Source organism: Lagopus muta, chromosome 26 (genome assembly GCF_023343835.1).
Source record: "Lagopus muta isolate bLagMut1 chromosome 26, bLagMut1 primary, whole genome shotgun sequence".
NCBI classification, from domain to species: Eukaryota; Metazoa; Chordata; class Aves; order Galliformes; family Phasianidae; genus Lagopus; species Lagopus muta.
Genome location: NC_064458.1, coordinates 4,352,647 through 4,379,941, shown reverse-complemented (window position 1 = coordinate 4,379,941; position 27,295 = coordinate 4,352,647). Strand labels below are relative to the sequence as shown.

Here is a 27,295-nt window from a genome sequence, read left to right as displayed (position 1 = left end):
GGGACAGGAGGGGTCAGTATAACTGGCAGACCCACTGCAGCAGTGATCATGGGGAGATGATCCACATCCAGTTTTGATGATCATCCACAGACAAAGGCTGTGTCTCCTTGTTCTGAGTCCTGAGCTAAAAGATATGGGGACAGGGGTGGTAGGAGCTCAACAAGTGAAGAGTGCCTGGTAAACAAATATACGTAGCCTGACCAACAGCATCCCCGAGTTTTTTGCAGAATTCAGCTGTCTGAGCAAGCCCATAAAGCAGGATTTGGCCATTCCCAGGCTCCACGGGTGAGAATGGCAGTCAAGTTCTGGAAGCAGGATATCCCTCTGAACGCAGATTCTCTTGTAATTTGTCACTGCTATGTCCACATGTGGCTCCTGTCATCTGCTAACAGCAGGGCCTTGCACACGTAGATCCTCATGAATGAAAATCTTCATGAGAAAAAGAAAGAAAGAAGAGAACTCTGACCTACAGGGACTCCAAGGGAACAAAGGCAGATGTTCAAGCAGAAGACTTAATGGAAGGGAAACCAGGGGTGACATCCACTGCTGTGTGCTCTTGTGAAAAGTGACTCATCCCTCCTCATTCATGTGCTCAGAAAGGGACATAAAAAGCTGCTGTACTTCTACTGGCTGTTAGTGGCACCCGTAAGTATGGATTAGAAGCCCAAGTTGCATGTAGCTGCTGGGAGGTGTTGCAGTCCTTCTCCACACTGCTTCCTTGTTATGATTTCACAATTTCCCCAGTGCAAAAATCCATTCTATAAAAATTAATCACCAAATCATAAAAGCAAAATCCTCCATGGTTCCCCTTCAGCACAGTGCAGCATATTCCCTTCCTTCAATAAAGTAATTCATTGTAAATATCTAGAAATAACCACAGTATTTCCTGTCCAATCCACTGCAGCTGCTAATTGAAATGCAATTTTGTGGTTGTGTTTGTTTGCTTGTTTTTCAGAGATGCTTACAGAAAACATTCTAACACTTAATCATCACAGAGACCACACACTGCCAGGAGCAAAGGGCCATGAGTGGCCCCCCTGCAATATTAATATTGCTTTGCTAGTCATCAGTCTTTTGGCCAGAACTGGGAGTATGTGAACGAATCATTGCTAAAATTCTTCCACATAGGCACTCATGGAAGTGTCATAGGAGCCCCTTATGATCTGTGGTGTCCCTGGCTGTGGAACTGTGTGACCTGCAAGCCAGAGGAGCTGCTTGCACAGGGGTGCCTCAGGACCCCCTTGCTGATGTGTGGCCACTGGCAGAGTTGAGGGGCTCTGCACTGTGCAATCCATCCCTGCCCAACTCCCATTATGCCTCATTCCAGCCCAGCATAGGCCAACTCAGTCCAACCCTTCTCAACATCCCCATTGGCCCCACAGCCATGGCTTTCATGTGCCTCATGCGCTGTGATTAGCCAAGGAGTTTTGCCACATCTTTGCCTAAGGGCTGAACACCACGACCTCTGGCCAGAGCTGGTCGTGCGCCAGCAGTGTCCAAATTCACAGCAGCAGCTGGTCCTGGAGTGTGCAGCTGAGCTGCTGCTGGGTTAAATCACAACAGTCCATTTGGTGCCCAGTGTGGGGCTCAGTGGGTTGAGATAAAGGCATATCTGACCAGAACGCGTTAAAACAAAATTGTTGTGTTACAGTAGGTCAACAGCTGCTGGCACAATGCTGATCTTGTTCTTCACAGTGTGGTTTTATTTGCTTTCTGGGTTGTTTTTCTTAACTCCTTCCAGGTTTACCATCTCAGGGGGCTGGCCTAAGCTTATCTGCAGTTTTGCCAGCTTATATATAGCAGACGCTCATGTTATACTGACCATGGATTTAATTTGACATCTGCACTCAGCACAGACATAACTTTTGCATTTCAGGAACCTTATCATGGAAACTCTTAAAAAGAACACTCTTTACTACAGGCAAATTAAAATAGTTTCTGAAGTTTTCTTGCATAGCTGGGATGCTCAAGCTAGCATAATCCTATTGCTATGTCTTCTGCATGTATTTCCACTTTTGGTTAAGAAGCAATTAAAAAATACCACCCAGAGCTCTCCCCTGAGGCTGTGGATGGCAGGGTATGTGGGAGGAGATGGGCAGGTACTGCCACTGTTATCACCTCCAGTGGGTCTGTAATTCACCTCTGAACAAGTGTGGAATCCTAAAAAGCAGACAGAATTTTTTTGAAAGATATGTCCTGATTCTGGCAATGTTGCACTGAAGATGGAGGACATTAAGAAGATATTTGCTTTGCCTGGTCTCTCAAAGGACCCCATAGTTGTGGGGTTGCTAAGGGTGGAAGAACAGCAGGTGTCAATCACTACCACAGCAATGCTCTGGTGTCAATATCACACCAACCAGGACTCCCTGATTCCATCCATCAGCTGATTCACAAGCTGGAGAACCAAGGAGTAATCAGCAAGACTCACTCACCTTTCAGTGGTCCCATATGACCAGTGCAAAATTTCAGCAGAGATTGGAGGCTGACAGTGGGCTATCATGGCTCAAATGAAGTCACACCTCCATTAAGCACTGCTGCCTGTCATACTAGCCAAAACAAACTGGAGTCAAAGGCAGCCAAGTGGTATGCCACAACTGACATCACTAATGTGATCTTCCCAATTCCTCTGGTAGCTGAGTGCAGGCCTCGGTTTGCTTTTACTTGGAGGGGCATCTTGCACGTGGGTATGTGGGGCACTTTAGGACAGGGTTTAGTGGATATGTTGGAGATGGGTTGGTGGTTGGACTAGGTGATCTTAGAGGTCTTCTCCAACCTTAACAATTCTATGATTCTATAAATGCTATGACTATGAGTCAATCATCTTATTCTTTAAATATAGAGCATCCTGGGAGCTCTAACCCTCATAACAAAACTGCATGTGACCTCCCCAGTTCCTTCTAAGTACTGTGAATTTTGAGTGACTACAGCCTTGGGGTAGATTACATGGAAGATCCACTGGAGGTGATCTATTGAAATGTCCACTCCTAGAGAGAAGGCAGAATTCCAGGGTGGAATGAAGTGGATAATCTGTTCCATGTTAGTTCTCTAAGCAACACAAAACCAGCAAACTTTAGGTTGCTAGCAGTGCCAGGGGAGCTTGATATGCTGACTCTAAGTAAGTGATACAACATTGAGGGGGGAGTGCAAACACACACACAGCCAAGTTCACTGATAACATTGCAGGCGGGAACTTGATAGTGCTACAGAACAGATAAACATCCTTCTTGTTACACTGAGCCAGCAGCATTCCAACTTTCTGTCAAAAATGCATTCTCTGAATAAACTTTACAAAGTGCAGGTGTGTTTGATTAGAATCACTAAAGCTCCACCTGAAAGAAAGAAAATAAACAGTTAAAAATGGCTTAACAGGAGGAAGGGGAGGAAAGATACCATCACAGATTGGTCAACAGCACAGCACTGGCTTCTGGGATCAGTTGACAGGCTGAGCCCCACTCCTCCCCCATAGGGATGCCTGCTGGGTAAGATTCACACGTGAGGTTGTGCTAAGTTCTTCCCTGGGAAACCTAGAATTCTCTATAGACTTGTTCCAACCATTTAACATGGTTGTAGTCATCTGTACTATGTGTGTTCTTGGTTAACTTCACATACTTTGCAGACAAATGAACTTGTATTGCTGCTGCTTTAATAAACTGCGCTATTAATTTACCTAGCTGTGTGAGTTCTCACTGGGAGCAGCCAAATTCCTTAAGAGCGATCATGAGAGTACATTCAGGTGTGACTGGACAACTGGAGAGCATTATTTGTGAATCCACAATCATGACACGTTGTGTATTGGACCCGATCAGACTTGTAGTTCTGAATTCAACATCTCTCAAAATCTAAGCCCAGCTGCCCACAACCCCTCTGATATCTGAGGATAAGCTGGGATGCAAGGGGATTTATTTTCTGCCAAAGTTTTTTGCACTTCTAACACAATTACAGCAATGGAAAGAGAACAACTGAAACAAAACTATCTGGGTCACTGCCTGGTGGAAAGATACTGTGTCCAAGGTAGAGAAGCTGTTTGTACCAGTACTTGTGTATTGCCCAGGTATCCAAGAGTTGGGCCATTGTACAGCATCAGAACAACCCGCAGGTGGATCAGGTTGCTAGGACTGAAGTGGCTCAGGGGAATTTGGACGAACATAAGGGTGAATTATGTCCATGACTCCTCAGGGCATCGGGGAAGAGATGCAACATATAGATGGGCAACAGGTGCTGGGGCATTCAACTGTTAGCAAAAGCCACCTGTTAGTTGACACATGGGGATCTGCCATCAGTCACAAACCTTATGTACTGCAGGAGATGATGTCCCTGTAGAGCACATGCAAAAAACATACAGGTTAGGACAGACAGGGCTATTCCTGCATCTGGCAAAGGCAAGATTATCCGTGAGATTGCTTTTGCTCAAGGACCAGAGTGCACGTGGTGGGGAATGCAGAAGGGTGGGGAAGTCGGTTGTGTACCTCAGTATGATTTGGTGTTGCGTGAGGACAGCCAATAATTTGAATTGTGTGATGTTAGTTGCTACATAATAATGCCTGTCACCACTACTGGTGTTGCTGTACGCCGTATCAGTGGTACCACAGTGGGTATTACCCAGATTAAAGATGAATGTATTGTGATGGAATCAGAACTGGCTTCAGCGTGCAGCAGTGTAAGAGTGCGCAGCACCCCTCCTGCCGTGAAGGAACGTTATGACAGATGGACCCAAAGTCTTTCCCTAAATGAACTCCATGGCAACTTAGAGACATGGCCTTAGATTATGAGAATGGTATCTGTGTGTACAAAGGCTGCTCCAAAAGTAACACCTCCTGTTTTATGATAATGACAGGGGATGTTAGAGGTGAATTTGGTGGGATGACAGCAGAAGCTGAACCTTCCTGCCAGTACCCCATTACGTTTTGTTGTCATGGGACAGATGACAGCAGAGGGTCTGACAAAATGGCATCTGACATGAATATGTGGATGGAGCAACAGTGTGGAACTGAATCCCTCCATGTGGAGCAAATGACGCCCACTGACGTTCACAAACACTCACAGAACATTTATGGAGACCCAACAGTGAACATGAGGAATGGGAGGTGCCTCTCAGTAGTGGTGACAGCAACAGTAGTTCACCTCTGCTGGTGCAGATTTGTACAAGAGCAGCTTGCAGCTCTTGTTGATCACAGGTGAAAATGCACAGCTAATGGTGGTGACTCTGTTGAAAAACAGTGTTTTGTAGTTGAGAATTTGTTCTATCAAACAGTGTTATTGTGTTATTTGGGTCTGTTGTAATACCATGGAAATAAATAGGAGGCATGGGAAAGTGTGGGACCTGAATGTGACATAAATGATACAAAACAAGGAGTGGATATTGTCTCTATTTCAGCGTTCTTTTCCTTCTTAGCATCTGGTACAACTCTGATTTGACTTAAGGAAAAAAGCAATGCTGGTAACATACTGAATTTTCCATTGCTGATGAGCAGTGCTGCACAGAGACAGGGTTCTTTCAGCTTTCCAGCTCCTCATACAATCAGCAAGGGAGCTGGGGGGACACGAGGAGCTGGGAGGGGACAGAACCAGGACAGCTGAGATACAGTGTCCAAAGGGATGTTCCATACCATATGAAAGCGTGGAAAAAAACCTGTATAACAGTGAAAAGTTGGCCAGGGGGGAGTTGCTGTACGGGAACTGGCTGGGCATTGGGGGGCAGATGTTGAGCAATCATATTGTGCATCATTTGCTTTAGAAATATTATTATTATTTCTCTTTTCCTTTTAATAAATAGCCTTTATCGCAACCTATGAGTTCTACTTTTTTTCCTGATTCTCAGCCTTATCCTGCAGGGAGGGTGGAGTAAGCAAATGGCTGTGTGGTGCTGAGCTGCTGTGGGTTAAACCACAGCATGTCAGTGAGCTCCTGCTGATCTTATCTTCTTTAAATTTGTAAGCATTGCTTCTGCAAACACAATTACATTAGTTGAATGATCTCTCTGGTGTTATGGACCACCCAGGACTTCCCTGTCTGGGACTGTCTCCAGCAGAGCAAGTTGCTTCTGGGACATCTTGTGGTCTTTTTGCACTGAGCAAGAGCCAAAGAGGAGCAGCAATTTACAGCAACTGTGCCTACAGCTTCCCAAAAGCACAAAGGTAGAGCATGTGTGAGCAGCAGCAATAAAGACCCTCACTGGATAACTTTGGAGTGTTCCCAGAGCAGCATAAAACCACACCAGCCATGGAAGTCATCCCTTACTGCAACAGGAGCAGCAAATGTTACCAGCAGAGACCAGGCAGATCTGTAAGGCTCCCTGACCAGAGCAGCAGACCCCATGCTGTGGTTGCACATCCAAACTCTGGGTTCAGTGAGGGAGACCTCTCCTTCAGGCAGAGTAGGCAAAGAATGGTTTTAGTGGCTACATGCGCAGCTTCCCCAGTACCAACAATCTGCACAAGTCACCCATGCACCCCTTCAGAGTAAACACAGAGGATGGCCAGAAGAAATACCTCACGAGGCAGGGAATTCAAGCATTAGACTTGACTGCTGATATGGCTGTATGTGGTCTGTGGCTCGCACATCTGCAGGTATGTAGATGAATTACAGCTGCAAGGTGACTTGTTTCAAGGGCTCCCCACCAACTGAGCATTTAAATGACAGAGACAAAAGCAACAGTAAACCTGAACAGTGCTGCACATATCCCTTGGCTGCAGGATCAACTTAGCTGGCTAAAGGTAATGGAAGAGTCTGGGGACAGCTCCTACTTGGCATATCAATTACACCCCATGGATGTCCTTGCCTTTAGATTAAGGCAAAGCAGCATGTGCTCCTGCAAACATTATTTTGCTTAATGACAGAAATTATGAATTGCTCTCTTCTAAGAAAATTCTGCAAGAACTCTGAAGAACAAACATCACAGAACCGTAGAATGGCTCAGGCTTGCCATGGGAAGATGGGATGAAGATGCACCACGTCATGCCCTGGTTCAAATTCCATCCAGAGCTGCACAACATGGGATTCACTGTGTATGGAGGGACATAAGATCATATACAATATTGTCTTCCAGCACTGTATTCTATTCCTTTGTCCTTGAGAAGAATCATGTCTGTGTGGAAGCCTAATTCCAACCAGCCCAACACATTTGCAAAGAACCAGGAGTGGTGGTTGGGACTCACCTACCTGCACTGTGCAGACAGTAAGGGAGCTCATTCTGCCAGGACTTGGGCTGGACAATTAACTGAGGTTCAGCCTTTGCATTATCTCACCACTCAGCCAAGCACTTTTGAAAGAAAAAAAGCTGAGTGTTTCTCTAATCAAAAATCTATTCACCTATGAAATGCAATAAATGGGACCTCTGTACTTTTTTTTTTTTAAGTGCTGACAAAGTGATATTGTAAAATACTGCAGCGGTAGCGATGGGTAAAACCCTGTGGCATAGAATGAACGTTTTTGTCTTTGAGGACAGTGAGTGGAAATGTACAACTGGAGGCTTCAGTTCAAAGCAAAAATAGTTGCCCATGGCTCAGTGAAAATAATTATTTATTCATGCAGTTTTCACCAACTGAAGATTTTAATTTAACTGCCAATGGCGAAGGACTTAATGAACATTAACTTCTGACTTACTGTGAGACTGGAGTGCAACAAACACAGCGCTGCTTCAGAAAGGTGAGACAACTCAGGAGAGTTTGTCACCTCTCAGCTGCCAGATGACAGCGCGCTGAGCTGAGCAGACTGAGGAAGGACTGAGCCAGTTCAAACACACCAGCTCCCCTTTCTTGATGCCCTGATACTAGCAGGCTCATGGCACGCTATCATCCCCTTTCCTGGAAAGTACTCAGCGCTGACCTGAACCTTCCTGATGAGGGAATATTTCTCAATATGCCTGGGTGACAGTGAGGGAAGAGTGTGTCCTTTCCACTGCTTATCCAGAGTACTTGGGAGCAGCTGAATCCTCTGTAATGGCAGCTAATCAAGCAGAGAATTGCACCTCATCACTCTTTCCTCAGAGCCAACTTCAGCTTTGCAAAACTATTGTGGATAATGTGAAGGATGTTTTACAGTTGACCTATTCTTCCATATCTGCACGTTGAGAATTCTCTCCTCAAAGCCTTCTGGCCCCAGAGGCTGCCAAGAACTCCCTTAAACATTACAGAAAGAGGGAGAGGAAGCATTGATACCGAAGACTTAAAGAGTCTGGTTGACGTTCAGGGAACAGATCCCTCTAAACTCCAGATGGATGGGAGTGGGTAGACATTGTAAGGAGGCACTGAGGGGTGATGTACGAGACAAGGAGGTGCCAAAGAGCAGTCTGTGTACCTCAGCATCAGGACCATCTATGGGCCAACTGAGAGACCAAGAGAGAGCCCTGGCAAGACCCTCTTGATTGAATGGTGCAGGTGCAATGATAGATTTAATATGATATAGTCTAACTAGGCTTCAGCAAAGCCTTTGACACTGTATCCCACAATATTCTCCTGGAGACGTTGTCAGCCCATGGCTTGGGCAGATACACTCTTTGCTGGGTAAAGAACTGGATGGATGGCCAGGCCCAGAGAGTAGTGGTGAATGGAGTTACACCCAGCTGGTGACCGGCCACAAGTCATGTTCCCCAGGGGTTGACAATGGGGTCCATCCTGTTCAGTATCTTTATTGATGACCTAGACAAGGGCATCAAGTGCACCCTCAGCCAGTTTGCAGATGACACCCAGCTGGCAGAAAGTGTTGATCTGCCTGGGCATAAGAAGGCTCTACAGAACAATCAGGACAGGCTGGACAGCAAGGCTGAGGCCAATGGGATGAAGCCCAACAAGACCAAGCGCTGGGTCCTGCACTTCAGCCACACAACTCTAGGCAATGATGCAGGCTTGAAGCAGAGTGGCTGGAAGACTGTGTTGAGGAAACAGACTTGGGCGTGTTGGTCGGCATTCAGCTAAACATGAGCCAGCAGTGGCCCAGGTGGCCACGAAGGACAATGGCATCCTGGCTTCTGTCAGAAATAGCATTGCCAGCAGGAGCAGGGAGGTGATCATCACTTTGTACTCAGCTCTGGTGAGGCTGCATCTTGAGAACCATTTTCAGTTTTGGTCCTTTCACTACAAGAAAGACATTGATGCCCAAGAGTGTGTTCAGAGAAGGGCAACAGAGCTGTGAGGGGTCTGGAGCACAAAGCTTATGAGGAGTGAATAAGGGAACTGGGATTGTTTAACCTGGAGAGGAAGAGGCCCAGGGGAGACATTATTGCTCTCTACAATATCCTGAAAGGATCCTGTGGCGAGGTGGGGGTCAGCTTCTTCTGCCTTGTAACTCAGCAATAGGGAATGGCCTCAAGTTGTGTCAGGGGAGATTCAGGTTGGACATTAGGAAATTCTTCTCCAAGGGAGTGGTCAGGCGCTGGAATGGGCTGCCCAGGGAGTGGTGGAGTCACCATCCCTGGAAGCATTCAGGAAATGTTTAGATGTGGTACTGAGAGACACAGTTTAGTGGGGAAATATTGGTGACAGGTGGATAGCTGGGCTGGATAATCTTGATGGTCTTTTCCAACCTGGATGATTCTATGATTCTATGCTTCTATTGGTGACAATTCTGGGAATAGGTGGGAACTTTGCAGAAATTGCAATGAAGATTCCTATATCAAATGTTTATAACAAGGGTGATGAAGCTCTGGGGTGTGCATGTTTTGTGGAGAGATCCCCATGCACCTAGTGCTGCAGTAAACCAGATTTGGCTTTCTAAACTATCATTTGGTTTGGAGAATGTTCTTGGTTATGATTTTCAGTAACAGCGCAGTCCTCCAGGCGCAGCTGCACCCACAGCTTATGACAGTCCTCAGCAGGCCAGAGACAGCAGTGGTCACAGCCAGCCCAGGGACAGCCAACGCACACCAAGGAAGGCACACAGAGATATTGCTCCTGGGAGGTGAAAGGCAGGCATGGTGCAAAGCAGAGGCAACAAGATCTGCTGCCCTACTCCCTGTGCATTCCCTGTCTGCTTTCACTGGACAAGACGAAAGCATTACAAAGGACAAAATGATGGTTTGTGGTGAGACAGCCAAAGACACCGACATGCAGCCCAGATTTAGCAGCCAGCAATTTAACTAAGATGCTGGTGAGCACGTATGTGTATGTGGAATCTTTCATACGGGGGACAAGACACACTGCAGTGATTTTCACACAGAGATCGTGGTACTGTGAGAAGTCAGCAATACACATGACTGTTAACCTGAGAAGGCTCAGTTCTGTGCAGTGTGCATCCAGCTGCCTTCAGGCTGTGCAGTGCTGCACAAATCCCTTGGTGGCAGGAGAAACTGAGACAGCTCGTTGTGACAGAGCTGCTGGGGATGGTGTGGCCTTGTTTCTATCTACCTGCAGCAAGAAGCAACCATGTAAACTGCCTCTCTTATGTACAAGTTGTGACAGCAGCAGGCACAAAAGAGAAAGTTCTTTACTGTGGGCACTGCCAAAAGGCCCTTGGGATCTGATATCCGCCAGAACTATGGTGCCAGGAGCTGCTTGTGGCCAGCAGAGGCAGTTCCACAAGACAAACAGCCAGGCAGTGATAGGAGCGTGTAGGGCTTGGCCCAGCCACTAAATCAGGGCTGCAGAGCTCTGACATTTAGTAGAAAATACTCCTGTTCTTAAGTACTCCAACAAAATTTCTCCCAGCACCAACTCTGCTTGCAAGCCCAAGGAGATGATGCTGACAAGAAAGACCTGACTGCCACTGACAAGAAAGACCTGACTGCCACTGTGCTGTGGGGCAGAGGGAACATGCCTACTTCTCCCTAATTAGAATGAATCATTAAATAAGACGTCCCCTTCCTGACTGCAGCACATGTTACTGAAATAGCTGTATCAAAGCTGCCTTGTCAGGGGACAAGAAGTGTATTTCTTCTGGGATTATACAGCCATGGAATTATCCCTTGCCTTTGACAACATCAATTAATTACTTCAGAGTCATTTGCAGTAATAAACTAACTTCTTTTCTCCTTGTTAAGCTGTAGTGTAGCTGCTGAGTAAACAGCAGTATCTGGGCACAGATTGCCCAGCTTGTGACCCCCACGGCCAGGCTCTGAGCCAGCTGACGGCTGAATTCTGCTCCCTGAAGATCTCAGTGTGCTTCCCAGCCGAGTCTCACACTGTAGGTCTGCAGAAACCTAAGTGCTGTTTGACAAAGCACAAGAGATTCCCTTTCCCTTAATGTCACTGCCTGGAATGGAATCATGCTCTCCAGCACCTCCTTGAATTTTCAAGCTGCAAAAGGCATCGTGCCTTGTAGCCTGATTCCTGCAGTTGGCCCTGACCTCCCCATTTCCACTTACTTAGACACCACCTCCAACCAGGTTAGCAGCAGACAGAGCTGCCCCACATTTCCCCCTAGCTCCAAGCACTCATCCCAGAGGTGCAGGGGTGGCTTCATGTGATGAACAAGTATCTCTGCCTGGGCTGGGGGCAAGCAGTGGGGGCAGGGCACAAACAAGTAAGAGAATCTGGGAGGCTCATGTTGAATGGCATACTGGAGTGTTACATGGGTGTCTCCTTGTCCTCTGTCCTTCCTCGAGCTTTGGCAGTGCAAACTCGGGAAGAGGACACGGCACAGCAATATCAAGAAGGGTCCAGGTGCTCAGTCCCACCAGCAACATGAGCACAGCCTTGGTGACTGCTTCTCTCAAGCACTTGTTGGCAGCACCTGAGCCATCAGCAATACTGACCATGCAGCTTTCTTTGTGCTTTCTTCTTGTCATGGACAATTCTCCCAGAGGGTGGTGACACACAAGAACAGGTTGCCCAAGGAGGCTGTGGATGCCCCATCCTGGAGGCATTCAAGGCCAGGCTGGATGTGGCTGGACGTGGCCCTGGGCAGTCTGGTCTGCTGGTTGCTGATACTGCACAACAGCAGGGGGTTGGAACTCAATGATCATTGTGGTCCTTTTCAACCCAGGCCATTCTACAATTCCATGGATCTACACAGAATCACAGAATAGTAGGTGTTGGAAGGGACCTGCAGAGATCATTGAATCCAACCCCCTGCCAAAGCAGGTTCCCTACACCAGCTCGCACAAATAATTTTACACAGATAATTTTATATCTAGTGTAAGACAGGTTGTGTACTTGACGACACTCTCTGCCTGGGGACCTACCTGACTCTGGAAGTGATTCTGTCAAACTCAGACCCAGACAGCTGCAAAAGGAGAAGCATCCCAAAACCAACATGGTTTTCAGCAGATATATTCATATAATGTGCTAACCCAGGTGACACTGAGACTCAGGAATACAAAGTGTTGATGCTTTCACTGGAACACATTAAGTTGGTTCTAGATAATTCTCACAGAGTTTAGTGATAAAGAGAAACACTCCCTGGGCAGGCTCCTTCGGAAAGAATTTGTCACCATCAATAAATTGATGAGAGATTTATTTCTGCCAGTCCAAAAACTGCACGCAAAGTAATATGATTTGTCCAAACTCTTTAACATGCTGTTCTCCTTGATTTAAAGTCTGTTGAACAATCTTTATTTTCTTGGCACATTATTAATTCAGATTCTGGCTTTGATGAGAAGGAGCTGAGATGCTTCTGGAGTCTGTAATTTGGGAATGAAAGAAGGAAAGGGCAAATGGAAGGGCTTAGGCAGCAAAAATCATCTCAGTATAACTGCAAACTGGGATTAAGCAGAGGTTACCTGTGTCTTGCACAACTCCAATGTGCAAGGACTCATGTTAGCATGGAAATAAACAGCAAGGGAAAGGTACTGCCTGATAACAGCAGGTAAATAATGCAGGCCAATCCAAACCAATGCCTCCTATTTATTTCGAAGGAAATCACAAAAGACCTGAAAACCACAATAACAGTGGTGACAGAGCACAGCTAGTGGTGCTGGCTATGCTGACAAATAGCATTTTGTAGCTGAGAATTTGCTCTGTCAAACGGTGCTCTTGTGCTCTGTTGCAGTTTCCATGGAAATAAATAGGAGGCATTACTTTCAGGGGAAAAGTACAGCCCTGGTTTTATGCCAGCAAAATCTTCTTGACCAGGAGAAGCTGCATCTGTCCTGATGGTCTGCTAATGCCACAGCATTGTGTTCAAAGGTGGCTGCACCTCTACTGGGTCTGAATGTTAAACTGGGGTCAGATGTGAGGAGGAAATTCTTTACGTAGAGGCGGTGAGGCCTTCGCACAGCCCAGAGCTGCGGGTACCGCATTCTTGGAGATGCACCAGGCCATGGATGGGCATGGGGGGACCAGGCCACTGGGCAGCCTGAGCCGGGGGCATGGCAGGACTTTGGGGTCCCTTCCAACCCAACTGTTGTGTAATTCTATGATTCTATGAATATTCCTAGACAAAATAGGGTTGTGATGAGAAGACTGAGGATATGCATGTGTGATTTAAGGGAAAATGGAGTGAGGGAGGTGGCGGTGACCTCACACCAAGTTCTGCTCACAGTTCAGGAAAAGCAAACCCTATGGAGTTGTGATTAGACCCGGGCTGGGTGCCATGGCAACTTGCTCTGGACACAGGCCTGCTCACAGCCTGACGGTGAGAGCAGATGGAGGTGGGTGAGTACGTGGTGCTGGTGCATGAGAGTCAGGAGAGAGCAACAGGCACCGAGCGCTGCCTGGGGTTTCTGTCCCCATCAATGCAGCTGCAAGAGGGGTTCACTGCATTGCTCACTCAGGTGTGACTGTTAGACAGTTGAGGATAAATAATTTAGAGCAAAGGACTGCATGAGGCCTAGAGTGATGGACATGGTGATGGGAGAGATGAGGCAGCATGGGCAGAGCATAGACCAAGAGTGCCTGGCCTATGGCATGGAGAATGTGCTTCACATTGGGAAGAGGTCAGCAAATCCCTCTGTGTCAGTAGAGGAGGTCAGAAGGTTTTTGGGATGGCAGAAGTGTCTCTGCTGTGCCTGAAGGAAGATGCTGATGTCTGTGGTTGCATCAGGGTACAGAATAAGATAGAAGAGTACTGTCTGCCAAAGTTGAGCAATTAAATTTAAGACCTTGCAGGTCTGCCAATCATCTGAATTATCCAGCACAGCCATGACGAGTCAGCTCAGCAGCCACAGAAACAGTGACTCTACACCTTGGTTTCATCACTGAGTGTAATAAGGCAAACAGAAACTCAGCATCTGCTGCTGGGGAGCCTAGCGGTGCACTGTAGGGCTGCTGGCTTTTGTAAATGTTCACTGGGAGTTCTTCCAGTCAGAAAAACGCTGAAGTAATATTATACAGCCCCACTCAGGGACATAGAGATTAAAGGCAGAAAGGCTCCTGTAGGTACGAGGGCTGCTCCGAAAGTAATGCCTCCTGTTTCATGATATCAATCCATGACATGAAAGGCAGATGTTGGTGGGATGGCAGTAGAGGCGGAACCTTCCCACCCGTACCCCATTACCAATATCCCATTTTGTTGATGTGTGACAGACGGCAGCAGAGGGGCAGTCTTACAGGATGGCATCTGATATGAATGTGTGGATGAATCAGAGGTGTCATTGAATTCCTCCGTGTGGAATAAATGGCACCCACTGACATTCATGGACACTTGCGAACATTTATGGAGACCCAACAGTGAATATGAGCACCGTGAGGGATGGGAGGTGCATTTTAGCAGTGGTGACAGCAACAGTGGTTCACCTCCACTGGTACAGATTTGTACAAGAGCAGCTTGCAACTCTTGCTCATTGCTGGTGAAGATGCACAGCTAATGGTGATGGCTATGTTGAAAAAGGATGTTTTGTAGCTGAGAATTTGTTCTATCAAATCGTGTTATTATGCTCTTTGAGTCTGTTGTAGTTTCCATGGAAATACATAGGAAGCATTACTTTCAGAGTGGCCTATGTGCTTTTTCCTTCTTTGTCTCATTTCTACTTGTTAATCTCTCAGCTTCCAGCAGGAATTCTTGATATTACAATCTAAATACATACCCCTGCCCATGGCACTGCTATATCCAACCCATTATCCTGATCCTTCAGACCCCCTCTTTCTTATGGGTCAGGCTCCTTGTTAACCCCATGATCCTCGTATTGATGTCCCAGTTCTTTAAAGCCTCAGTGATGCCTCTGTCATCTTCCATTTTTTTTCAGCACATTTCTTTCTTTGTTTGAATCTGACCGTTAACAAAACCTGAAGGCAGTCAGTCCTCAGGAGGCATGGAGTGAGAAACTTCATGAGAACACTGCTCAATGCTCTCTTTACAGCAAAGCCATTCACATCTTCCTCTGTTTGGCAGCTCATCTTGCTTTGTTCACCATCACCCCCAGTCTCAATACTGATTTCTCAGCATGTCAAGTGCTTTGCTGAAATTCTGGTAAGGTTACATTAATTTGAATTTCTTTCTCTCAATGCTAATTTTGTCGAAGAGAACTCAATCTAACAGACAGTCATACTCAATACTGTAGCATATTGTTTCCTGTTTACGTGTTTTATTTTGTTCCCAACTTACATTAAAAGTCTTGAGTGTTGCTGTAGCTGGACTATACAGAATATGTTGTTGCTTGTATCTCTATTTTAATGTCTTCAGTCCAGGAAAGATATTTGCTGTTCTCCAGAAGAATCAGTGGCCTGCAATCCTGTATTCTGCCTCACCACCACCATTAGCAATATCAGCTAAGGATTCCTGACCAGGGCATCTGTGCCTGCTATGACCCAGATGGTCTACATGACAGTGAGGTTTGCCTCACTCGATGCATCCAAAGACAGACACAGAACTTGTGTTTTCTCAGCCCTCTGCCTCTGGTGTCTCAGGACAGTTCTGCTAAAAATACAAAATTTTCCCTAAGTTGTCTTTCTATGCTTATTTTCGAGTGAGTGTCAGGAAGCCAACATGCTTAAGATTCTTTTTATTCTTTGAAAACTGAACAACAGACCATGCTGGTAACTGAATAATATCCTTAAAACATGCACATGTACTTAGCCATTGCTTATCTAGCTTCATCTTTTAGCCATTGGGCCTAATGATGCCTTTGCTTGGTAGATAAGTTGGTATCGCTCTTCTACTCTCCAGTCAGGCATTGATATCTTGTGGTAAGACACCTCTGACAATCCAAACTTTCACAGAAAATATTCTGTTGCCCATCTTCACTCATCAGCCTCATTCTTCACTGATTTCTATCCAACTTAATAATATCCTGTTCAGCCTTAGAGACCAATGACAATAAAGGCATAGTCCCGCTACTGCTCAAGACTACCCAGACAAGGATCTCATCTGAATATTTGGCATGGCCATGCACTGGAAGTCCAGTTGTTCACTGAAAGGCTGGAGTCAGAATAAACAAAGAAAGCAGCTCTGCAGAAAAAGCTTTGGAGTCTTTCTGGACAAGTTGGGCAGAAGTCAGATGTGCGTCCTTGAGAAGATGAAGGCCAACGACTGCATAATGCAGAGCAGCTGTGAGTTGAACCAATCACCCAAAACAAAGGTTAGGAGAAGAGCTCCACTGGTGAGTGAAACAAGGGAGCAATGAAAAGGGCAAAGGGTGCCAGAGCTGAAGGACTTGTTTCCAAGAGCTCCGACAACTGGTGAAAACATCTAGAAATGCCTCTACTCTGTGATGACACCCAGTATACCCAGTATACCAGGACCAACTTTCATGACTGTTCCAGATGCCACAGTAACTTCTTTGTTGGTCAGAGTCCACCAAAGTAGAAATCAAGCTGTCTTTTGTAAACATTCCCTGTGCACAACACTTAAAAGATAGTCACCAGCTCGGATCTGATTATCACTTAATCAGAAGGCAACAATCCATGACAGAGATTATTTGATTTCATTAAACTGGAATCCTGGCAGCTCGGAGCACCTTCTAGGCCCTTCTTTGGGCTACAGACACCCGTATCTCCACTTCAAGCCACTCAAAACCTGGTAAAAGCTGCAAGGGCAGAAGAATTATATCTAGGGGTAGGGTGATATCCTACAATACCCCAGTGAAGTGCATTCAGCCTTTTCCATGAGTAGATTCCCAGAATGAAATGAATGATCAACACTCATCCTCACTTCAGCACAAAAAAATGGCAACAGGACAAGGAACAATTGCCTAAAACTTGAACGTAGAAGTTCCACACAAACATGCAGAAGAACTTCTTTACAGAAAGGGTGATGGAGCACTGCAACAGGCTGCCCAGGGAGGTTGTGGAGTCTCCTTCTGTGGAAATACTCAAGAGCTGTCCATACTCCAACCTGTACGACCTATTTAAGGCACCTGCTTTAGCAGGGGGGTTGGACTCGATCTCTTGAGGTCTTTTCCAACCTCTGCAAATCTGTGATTTTGTGATTCTGTGATTTGTCCCCCCTTCATGCCCTGGTATCAAAAGCTATGAGTGAATCATGAGCAGAAGCTGTGTAATGAACTGACTTTGAGCAAGCTTTGTGACTGGGAGTGACTCAGTAGCAATATTTAATGATGAATTCATAGAGGCAAGACCTTAGCACATCCCTCAAGTTCCTTAAGAAAAGTTGGGAACTTTTGCATCATTGTTTCTTGGGAGTCACATAAAAATACAGACGTGTTCCTTTGTCCAAATGCCCGAACACCGAGAGCACCTGCACTCCAAACCTCCCACATCCCCACTCCCAGCTCAGACTGTGTTTGCACACATCCACATGCACACAGCCTCTGTCTGCATGCAAGCACACAACATGTCTGCAGAACATACACTCCCACCACCACCAAGTTCATCCCCTCCATCCCACACACCTGATGAGCACACAGTGCAGAACACCTCCACACACTTTTCTTTTGCTCCATGGACAAGCCAAACCCTGATTTACACCCATACCCCTCACCTGGTCCAACAGCTCTGCTGTTTTTCTTTCTCAGTGTCCTCTGTAAGACTGGGACCTCTGGTTCCTTAGTCCTTACATCTAATTCACCCTTCATGGGAATATCCCAGCACATCTTACTGCCTCCTCCAAGGCCTTTCCCTAGAAGCTCAAGTGTCAGGGAATAGAAAGTGCCCTTCCAGCCTATTTCATGCTGTTGTTGAATCACAGATTACCGTGAGTTGGAAGGAGCTCATAACAACAACTGAGTCCAGCTCCCGGCTCCACACAGCAGCACCCAGAACCAAACCCTGTGTTTGAGAGCAGTGTCCAAATGCTCTCTGAGCTCCAGCAGGCTTGCTGCCGTGAGCAATTCTCTGCCAGTGGGCTGTGCTTTGTTTTAATTGACAATAAATTAAATCCATTTTCCCTGAGTCTGTTTTGCCATGATGGTAACTGGTAAGGGATCTCCCTTCTTTATCTTGACCCACAAACTTATTCATCCTACATTCTTCCCTTAACCTGTTTAGATGGTTTTAGCCAAAAGCAACCAACGCACCATGAAACTGCATGTGCTGTTCATATTAGGTTTGTATTAACTAGTATGAGTCCTTTAGGATGAATTCCTAAGCTACTGGGAATTCACTATCAAGCCTTGTATGAACTTGTGTGCACCCACAATTTCATCCACACCTTTGGAGTACTGCTATGTTCCTGTTTTACTACATAGGAAACAAACAAAGTCCTGATCAGATAATTATTATTATTTTTTTTAAGCTGAGGGCAGATTCATTCATACATGAATAAGCATTTATATTATGGAATTGTTTTAACTATTAACAGATAACATGACTATGTTCTGATAGAGATGTTTCATGACTATGTTTCATTGCAAATAATGTCAGTGTCCAGAGAAGGCTAGCAATACTCATGTGAGTACCTGAAATGTAAGAGCTATACACATAAGCTATCTTGCTCCAAACTGTTCCAACCTGAGCCAACTACATCTAAAGATAAAGACAGAAAGTGATTTGTGGTGGGAACTTGCCTCATATATACATTCTGAAGGAGTCTGAGAGCCCAGTGAGAAAAAATGCAGTAGGCTGAGTTTAACCTTGTGAATATCACCCTTGATATGTATTTCAGAAAATATATATGCCTCGATGAAGGAAGAGGCAGTTTCATCAAAAAATTAATTACAGGATTTATGTAAGTATTTGCAGCCAAGAAGTTTCGAGCCTAATAAGTAACTCACTTCCGTCAGCCATCAGGGGTGAGTGGGAAGGAAAAATAATCATAGTGACATAGGCTGGTTTAGCAATAGGGATCCATATAAGTTAGTTAAAGGACCAATATTAGTTTAGCAAAAGGAATCGATGTGTGCTAGTTCAGTTTAGCTCTGCTTGGAACGTGAAGGCCTCGCAGTCCTGCTTTGTATGAGCAACTCTTTGCTTCACTGATGTCACAGCAGACCACTTCTTATCTATGCAGTACGTACTGGGAGCTTTGTATCACTGGGCACAAGGACTCCCCTTGGATTTCATATACACTGTTTGGAATTGTCATATACCAAGAGAAAAAGTTGCTCATTGTGGCATAACGAGCAATGGAAATTTGGCAAACTAGGGGAAAACAGCTGAAAGGACAAGGGTCATGGTGAAGAGGCCAGAGATGGAATCAAGGGGATGAAGAACAGGGTCTTAAGAGCACCAGAGGGCCACACTGCACACACTCAAAGGACATCAACATGCACTAATGTGTCCTTGGAATAAGAACGAATAGGTATGCCGTTTCCAAAAGGTGTACTGCCAATGCATGTACTAACTATAGAAGTGTAGCACCAGAGCTCCAAGAGGCGCTCATGGCTGGCCAAGTCACCCAGCACACATTGTGAACTAAAAGAATTCCTGCTTTCTGACACCACAAGTTAAAGAGTTAAAGAGTTTTCTTCCTGGACATTCCAGTGACAAAAGCAAACAAAGACAACTACACAAATCCCAACAGCATGCCATCAATAGATTTCAGGCAATTTTGTCTTACTTTCCCTTACTATCTTGTGGTCATCTTTAGGACTAGATGGAGAACCTGAATTTTTAGCTTTTGCTCTGAAGTTGAAGACAACTTCTAGAACGTTCTGTGCTGCTCTCTCCATGACCCATGAGGCTCCTTCCATTACTGGATACCATACGTAACCCAACACCTCAGATGCAATGGGGGCTGATGTCCAGGGAACGTTCTGCAAGGAAATCTGCAGGAAGGTAGGGAACACAGCTAAGCAGCTCCACAGAGATTCTCTACAGGCAGTTTATTTTTTTTTTTAATTACTACTTTTCTTCAGGTCTTTAATAGCCATTAAAGGAAGATGGGGTGCATGCCTTCCATCAGCACAAATAATGGGATAGCAGCTTGCAAGATGACTGCTGAAAAAAGAATAAGTTTTTATGCTCTGTACAAACAATGCACAGAAATGCTGACTAATTCTTGTAAGATGGTATATAATTGTACTATTTCTAATTAGCAATTAAGTGACTTCTTGCATTTAAATAGTAATATAAGTACAAACAATGCTAAGCAAATTAGGTCTTTAACATTTAATTACCAGGCTCTTCTATGAATTATTTATCAAGTGGGCAAATATGCTGCTCCAAAGAAAGCCACTGCTGCAATTAAAAGATTATCAATTATTTTGTGGTCTGAATTGTTGTCCTGCCTGGAACCATTCATATGCAACAGCATTCATAGCTGTGCTTGGGTATTTCCGTGGATGGATCCAGCCTGGCTGTAAATGTGCAAGCAGTGATTTATCCAACGCAGCATGCCCTCCATCAGAGGGATCCTACTGCACCGTGGGCTGAGCACTGAAATAAGTCCTAGGATGCTTAGAACAGTCACTTGCTTTCTTAAAATGTATCTGTTGAAGATTCCTTTAAACGGTCTGCATCTCATTCATATCTATCCTAAACCTCATTAGCTCCAAATGAAACTTATCATTTCTCATCTTGTCCCAGCAGATGCAATGAAATGTTGATCACTTCACAATAGCATTATGTGTTAGGAAGAGTTCACTCCCTTTCTTTGCTGATCAAATTCAGCTTGCTCTTTTAGCCCTTCAGGTTCTTCTTAGGCCTCTCAAGTCTTGCTGCTTTCTCCAGCAGAGTGGGAGTGATGCTGAGAATGCACAGGGCTCTGCAGAAAGATGGCAGGGGAATGCACCTCAGGCCAGGGAATCAGAGCAACCAAGAAACATTCTGGCAAATCTTCCTGCTCCCCCATGGCTTCCCAGACCAATCACAGAGCTTATTTCTCAGATCTGGGGAAATACTGACCGCCCAAGAAGAAGATAATTCAAAGTGGAGCATCCCATACCACCCTGTCCTGCCCCAAACAGCACTGATTCTGCTTGGTGGGAAGAAGGTTGGTTCTGTTCTGCCTGGAATGCAGGCAGGCAGGGCAGTATTGCAAGGTGCTGTTTAAGAAGAGACATCTGGTCAGTCACAGGGGGAAAAACTGCAGCCTGGGTGAGTCTGCCCTAGGGCTGTAATTGGATCATTCCTCGACAATCCTCCTGCTCACACAGTAGTATCACTACCAAAACAGAGTACTTGTCAGGCAGTGTGTTCAACAGCAGCTCCAATATCAGAGGTAAATGGATAACATTAACAGAGGCAGCCTTAAAATTATGCATTGCCCCTCAGGCCTTATCCCTCAGCCTTGTGCATAGGCACATCTTTCCAAATCAGCAAAAATCTCCCTAAGGACCTGAATTATTCAAGCCACTTTGACAAGATAGCCCACGCTTGGCCTAAAGCTAATCCATGCACTTATTCCAGCACTGCAGCATATCAAACCATTCCCTTTCTGTGCTCTGTGTTTCCCAGCAGACCTGGTGTGACTATGGCCACAGAGGAGAAGGAACAGGGAAGAATGGCACAGGTTGTTTTTCCCAGCAAGTACTGTGCCTTCTAACCCTTTAGCTCACCCTGATTGAGGTAATGACAATACAAAGGCTGTGACAAAGCTATCTCCTGGGGAGTTTTTGTTAATTCCAAGCCAAGCCAGGGTCTGGGCTTGCTGCTGGCCTTTCTGACACCAGGAGGAGGAAGGAACATGCACTGATGATGCCCATTCAGCACTAGCTCTTGTGTTATGGACCACAGCTTCTCCTTCCACCACATCATAACTGGGAAGTCTGTCTCATTCATCCAAGCCTTGTTCTGGCCTCTACTGGCAACTACCAAGTATCTGAAAAGTCTCCTTGGGCTCCTGACAGCTAAAAATCAGAAGTCAGAATTTCATATTCCCAGGACTGTTTTCTGTCCTGCCTGCCCAGCACTGGTCAGCCCACCACTGTTCTTGGCTGTAGTGGGAAACAAACATCCACAGGTCAGAACATACATGCCTGAAACCAGCACTATGTTGCTGTCATCTTCAGTTGGCCAAGCTTCTGGGTTTTCTTCACAGTGTACAGTATGATGTTATGTTTTGGCATTAGGATATCAAAAGTAAGGCAGCAAACACTCTTCCCTTGGAAGTTGTATGCTCTGGGAATGCATCTCAACACTCACCAGAGGCAAAGGGGTGAAGGATGATGAAAGTGAAGGGACAGATTAACCTATCCAAGGCTTTCTGGAAGATGTGCAGAATATGCCAAATTGGATGGGAAACTAAAGGATCAAGTCACATGGGACAGAATAAAACTATACCATACATCTGAGATCACTGTCTCAACACTTCCTGAGTTCCTGCAGCTCAGGGCTGTGGGGCCTTGGGGCTCCAGGGCACGCTGCTGCTTCAGACCTGACCAGAACCCCAGGTCCCGTTCTGCAGGCTGCTGTCCGGCCTCTCATCCCCCGCCCGTAGCCGTGGCAGGGCTGCACACCCAGGGGCAGGATTCGGCCCTTGCTCTGGCTGCACTTCACGCTGCTGGGGATTGCCCAGCCCTGCCGTGTGTCAAGGTCTCTGCAAGGCCTCTCTGCCACTGAGGGAGTCAGCAGCTCCTCCAGTTTAGGGCTGTCCTCACACTCAGCATCCACTCGAGTCCTGTGTCCAGACACCGTCTCCAGACCAGACCTCTCCTTACAGATAAAGCACTGGATCCCATAGAGAGGGGTGTGACTTAAGCTTAGAGAACACCGTTGATCTCACTGGATTGCTTTCTAAATGTCTGAAATATCAAATAAAAGCATAGGAACCAAAGAGGGGTTGCACTCCTGTTTATGCCATCAGCAAAATGCATGCAGTGTCTTTTTCAAGTTGGAGCTCCAGAGCAGCCTCTGGGAGACTGCTGGCATTGCAGAGCATTGCCTGGGTCCACAGCTACTGCAGCAGAAGCTGTGCTATGGAAATCATGGAGCATTTGCAAGAAACAGCATCAAACTGGGAAGAGACGTTGGAGTAATAAGCCTTCCCAGTTGTCACTGAATATCTTGTTTCAAAAAGCTAAGTTACAATGCAAAAAATGTAATTTTAAAATTGAAAACAGTTGAAACTAAGCTTAGACTTCATGTGACTTGGCAGGAACAGAGCTGACACAGGTGTGCACTTCTGTTCTGACAACACTGAGTGTATCAAAGTATTCTGCTGTTTTCAAATAAATATTGGTCCTGTGCAGATTCAGCCACAGCTCTGAGACAGCCAGCACACGGAGCAGATTGCTGTTAACTCACTGCATGCTCCTGGGCTGTGCTAGGGTGCGAAGGTGGGCATGAGAAACAAGTTGCCAGATGTGGGAACAACCATGGACACATTGCAGGCACAGCACTACCCTGGGTCACAGCGTGGGCTCCAGCAGATCCTTCTGAGCTTTCATCAACTCCTCAGCCCAGGCTGTAACCAAAGCTGCCCACAACTTCTCCAGTGCATGACATCATGGCCAAGGATTCGTGTTTGTGAAAACCAAGGATCTTGTCCAGCACAAGGCAAGGCTCTCCAACCCCAATTGAACTCACTTGGGATTACAAAGATATCTCCAGTGCCTATTATCTTCTGTTGGCAGTGCTAATCATCTGTTTCAGTGCTAATGAACCCCAGAGACTCTCCACAGGTACCAAAATATCACCTTCAGACCAGGAGTCAACTAGTTCCTATGGACTCGGATGTTCTTCAGCCATTGGCAAAGCCAGCCTTACAGTTGAGTCTCTCCCCACTGTCCTAGGTCTGGTAGGAACACTGTCAGGTCATTCTGACCTTCCAGTACTTGACATGGGCACAAGGTCCACCCCAGTTCCTGACCCCATAGCACAGCACTGACTTCTGCCAGAGCCCCTCTGCCTCCCTCCAGCCCTGCTGCTGGGTGGGCTCAGGCAAGGAAGTTCACACCAAAGCCAAGAAAACAGAAGTTCTTCATCACAAAACTCAGGGATTCCAAACAGACCCAGCCTTTCTGCAGGTTGATTCCCACAGCTGTTGATGCCAGAAATGCCTGCATCCCACTGCTGCTCATAGCTGTGCTCACATTGTTGCTCTGAACCTCAGCATACGAAACCAGGGAAAACAGTCCTGCACCACTCTCGTATCAGGAGTAGGGACACTGGTTTGCTACAGCAGCAATATTACTGCTCAGCTCAGCACAGGGATCCCTGAATCTCTCTCTTACTGGTGTCTCAACCCAGCCCATCTGCCAGACCCATGGCAGACATGGGACATCCCACTTTCAGGAGCCCTGGCTCACCAGCAGTACATCCTGCCCTGTGGACAACACAGAGCAGCCAAAGGCACTTGGTTCCTGTCTGATGTTTCCTTGTATTTGGAGTTTACCATCCAGAACCCTTTTCTGAAGTCTGCTGGAGAGTTTTGCAGTGTCACACTGCTTTTCATCCTTAGCACTGCGATTGCAGCCACTTCCCACTGGGAAGAGGAAATTCAGGTTCATTCCCATATCAGGCAGTGATGTGGCACTGCCCCGCACTGCACACAGGGACAGACCAACACTGCACTGCCTTTGGCTGTGACCCTTACGTCCCATCAGCTCCCTTCCTTCAGCACTGCTCTACAAGAGAGAGCCCTCACCTTTCTGCTAATAGCAAAGTCCGGCTCACACACCTGAGCAGGAGCAGAGCAGGAGTCAGTGGGGCACTGCTTTCAATACAGCCATGCTAGAGGCACAGAACACAAAGAGGTCAACCTGGGCAGCCTCCGTCCTCCATGGTTTGCTGTTCTGCTCTCCATATTTCTCTAACTGACCATCATTCTGTAGAAGGGCCAGGTAATCCTTTCCTATTGCCCTCACTGTGATGCACAGTACAACAGAAAGGTTCCCTGCTTCTCCCTGGTCACAGGTACATCTACAAGGGTTGCTCCGAAAGTAATGCCTCATGTTCTGTGATGCTGACACACAGCATCAGAGGCAGACGTTGGTGGGATGGCAGTAGAGGTTGAACCTTCTCACCCATTACATTTTGTTGCCATGGGACAGATGGCAGCAGAGGGGAGGTCTGACATGAGAGTGCAGATGAAGCAAATGGGGTGGCACTGAATTCCTCCTTGAGGTACAAATGGCACTCGTTGAAGTTCACTGACACTGAATGTTCGTGGAGACCAACCAGCTGTGAGCACACTCAGGTGGTGCGTGGTGCATTTCAGCAGTGGTGACAGCAGCCATGGGTCACGTCCGCTGGTGCAGATTTGTGTGATGAGTGTGGCATGCAGTTCTTGTTCAACACTGATGAAAACGAGCAGCTAGCAGCGATTATGTTGAACAAAGGTGTTTTGTAGCTGAGAATATGTTCTATCAAATAGTGTTATTGTGCTCTTTATCATAGTTTCCATAAACACGAGCCATTACCATCAGTGTGATTTCTGTACCTCAGTGACACAGAACCCATATCCAGGCAAAGTGGCCCCACTGCTTCTGCAAGGAGCCAAGAGGAGGAAGACTTTTCTAGCTGGTGGGAGATCTGAGGCAAACACCCATATCCAGAATGTAGGTCAGCATCACTGGATTCCACTGGGGGAAAACCAGAAGGCTGCTCCAAGCAGAGGGCAGGAATAAAGGAGGGAAAATGAGAGACAGAGGACATTACAGCATGAAAGACCTTGAAACAGGAGAGGAAAAGTTGACCTGCATTTGTTCACCTCTCTGGGCCTTAGTCCCTTCGTTAACACAAGTGCCTGATGATACAATTAAAGACAAGTTCTCCCAAACCTGCAATGCAGACAGTCTGCACCAACAAAGGCTCCAGTGAATTAATCTCTGCATTTAGAGGTATCTTCCAAGCTTAGGAGCATTTTCCACGTGGTGCAGCTCTGTGGGGATGGCCCAGGGCCAACGGACCCCCACACTCTGACCAGGCTCTATAGAGGAGCCCTCTGCACTGAGGGACAGGAGCAGAATGGCTGAGCCACAGCACAGCTGGAGCTCATCACACACAACCAGCAGGAGCCAAGGTGGTGGGAGTGAGCACAGAAGGTACAACAGACATCAGGAGAGGGAGCATGCAGTACAAAATGAGCCAGGACAAATAAACAAGGAGATAAGGGCAGGGCTGATAAGAGGCTGAGTGCCAGTGTTGGTGGTGGTTGCAAGCAATAGCTGTCCTGTGACTTGGCCTAGGCACATCCGCCTGGCTGGCTGTATGCCCCCCTGTTCTTTTGCATCATCAGCTCTCCAGGTTGTGCCCACATCCTGCCATTTCTCCTTGAACTGCACCCTTACTGTGTGCAGCTGTGCCTCTAGACACCATGGCAGCACAAACACTAAAAACTACACATCCAAGCAAAAGAAAATGGGTCTTTGGGGTGGCCCCATCCAGCCTCAAGGTCTGGCAACCTTGCAAGATCCAGAACAACTTACTGGCCACCTTACCCCATCCAAAACCCATGGTTTGGGTTGGAAGGGACCTCAAGGAGCATCAAGCTCCAACCTCCCTACCACAGGTAGGGCCGTCCACCTCCTAATCTACTACTAGACATATCTAATGCTATCTATTACTAGATGTCCTCACATCCTGCCTTGGTACCTTCCCTCAGCCCCCTTCCCTACCAGGAGATCGGTTCTGTCCACATCCATATTGTCCATGCACCACATGTTCATTAAGCATGACTCCCAGGAACTTGGGCAACAGTCTGCCTTGGCTGAAGGCCATCTGTGCCAACTATTCTGTCCCTTCCACACACTGCACAAGACACCAAAAACCCCTGAACTCTGCTCCTGCCTGCAAGCAAGCCCCTGACCCAGCTTCCCTGCTGAGCAGGTCAATGGGCACACGAGGCTGATCCTATTTACGTGGGCAGGAGGTAGGAGCAACATGCTGCTGGATGCTCCCAGAGCTCAGGCAGCACAGAGATCATGGTTTTATCGTGGTTCTATGTCCATCCCATTGTGTATGCAGAGAGCAGTGTGAACAAGAACCAGGCTCGATAGATGCATCCCAACAGGCTGCATGAAAGGGATAGGATGCAGCAAAACAGGCAGAGCCTCTCCTTGCAAGCAGTGAAGAGAACTGTGGACTTCGCAGTGATTTTTCACTTTAATTGCATGAGGACTTCCAGAACTGGCAGCACACCAACATTTCACACCATGCAAGCAGAGCCTTCATCCCATATCCACTATACCTGGGTAGCAAAGGAGCAT

General features: G+C 46.6%; 1 protein-coding gene across 3 annotated transcripts in view; it reads right to left on the bottom strand.

Annotated features, from left to right (window-relative positions):
- Positions 1 to 27,295, bottom strand: part of CTXN1 (cortexin 1) — a 52,559-nt gene that overhangs the window by 15,449 nt on the left and 9,815 nt on the right. The window lies entirely within an intron of this gene.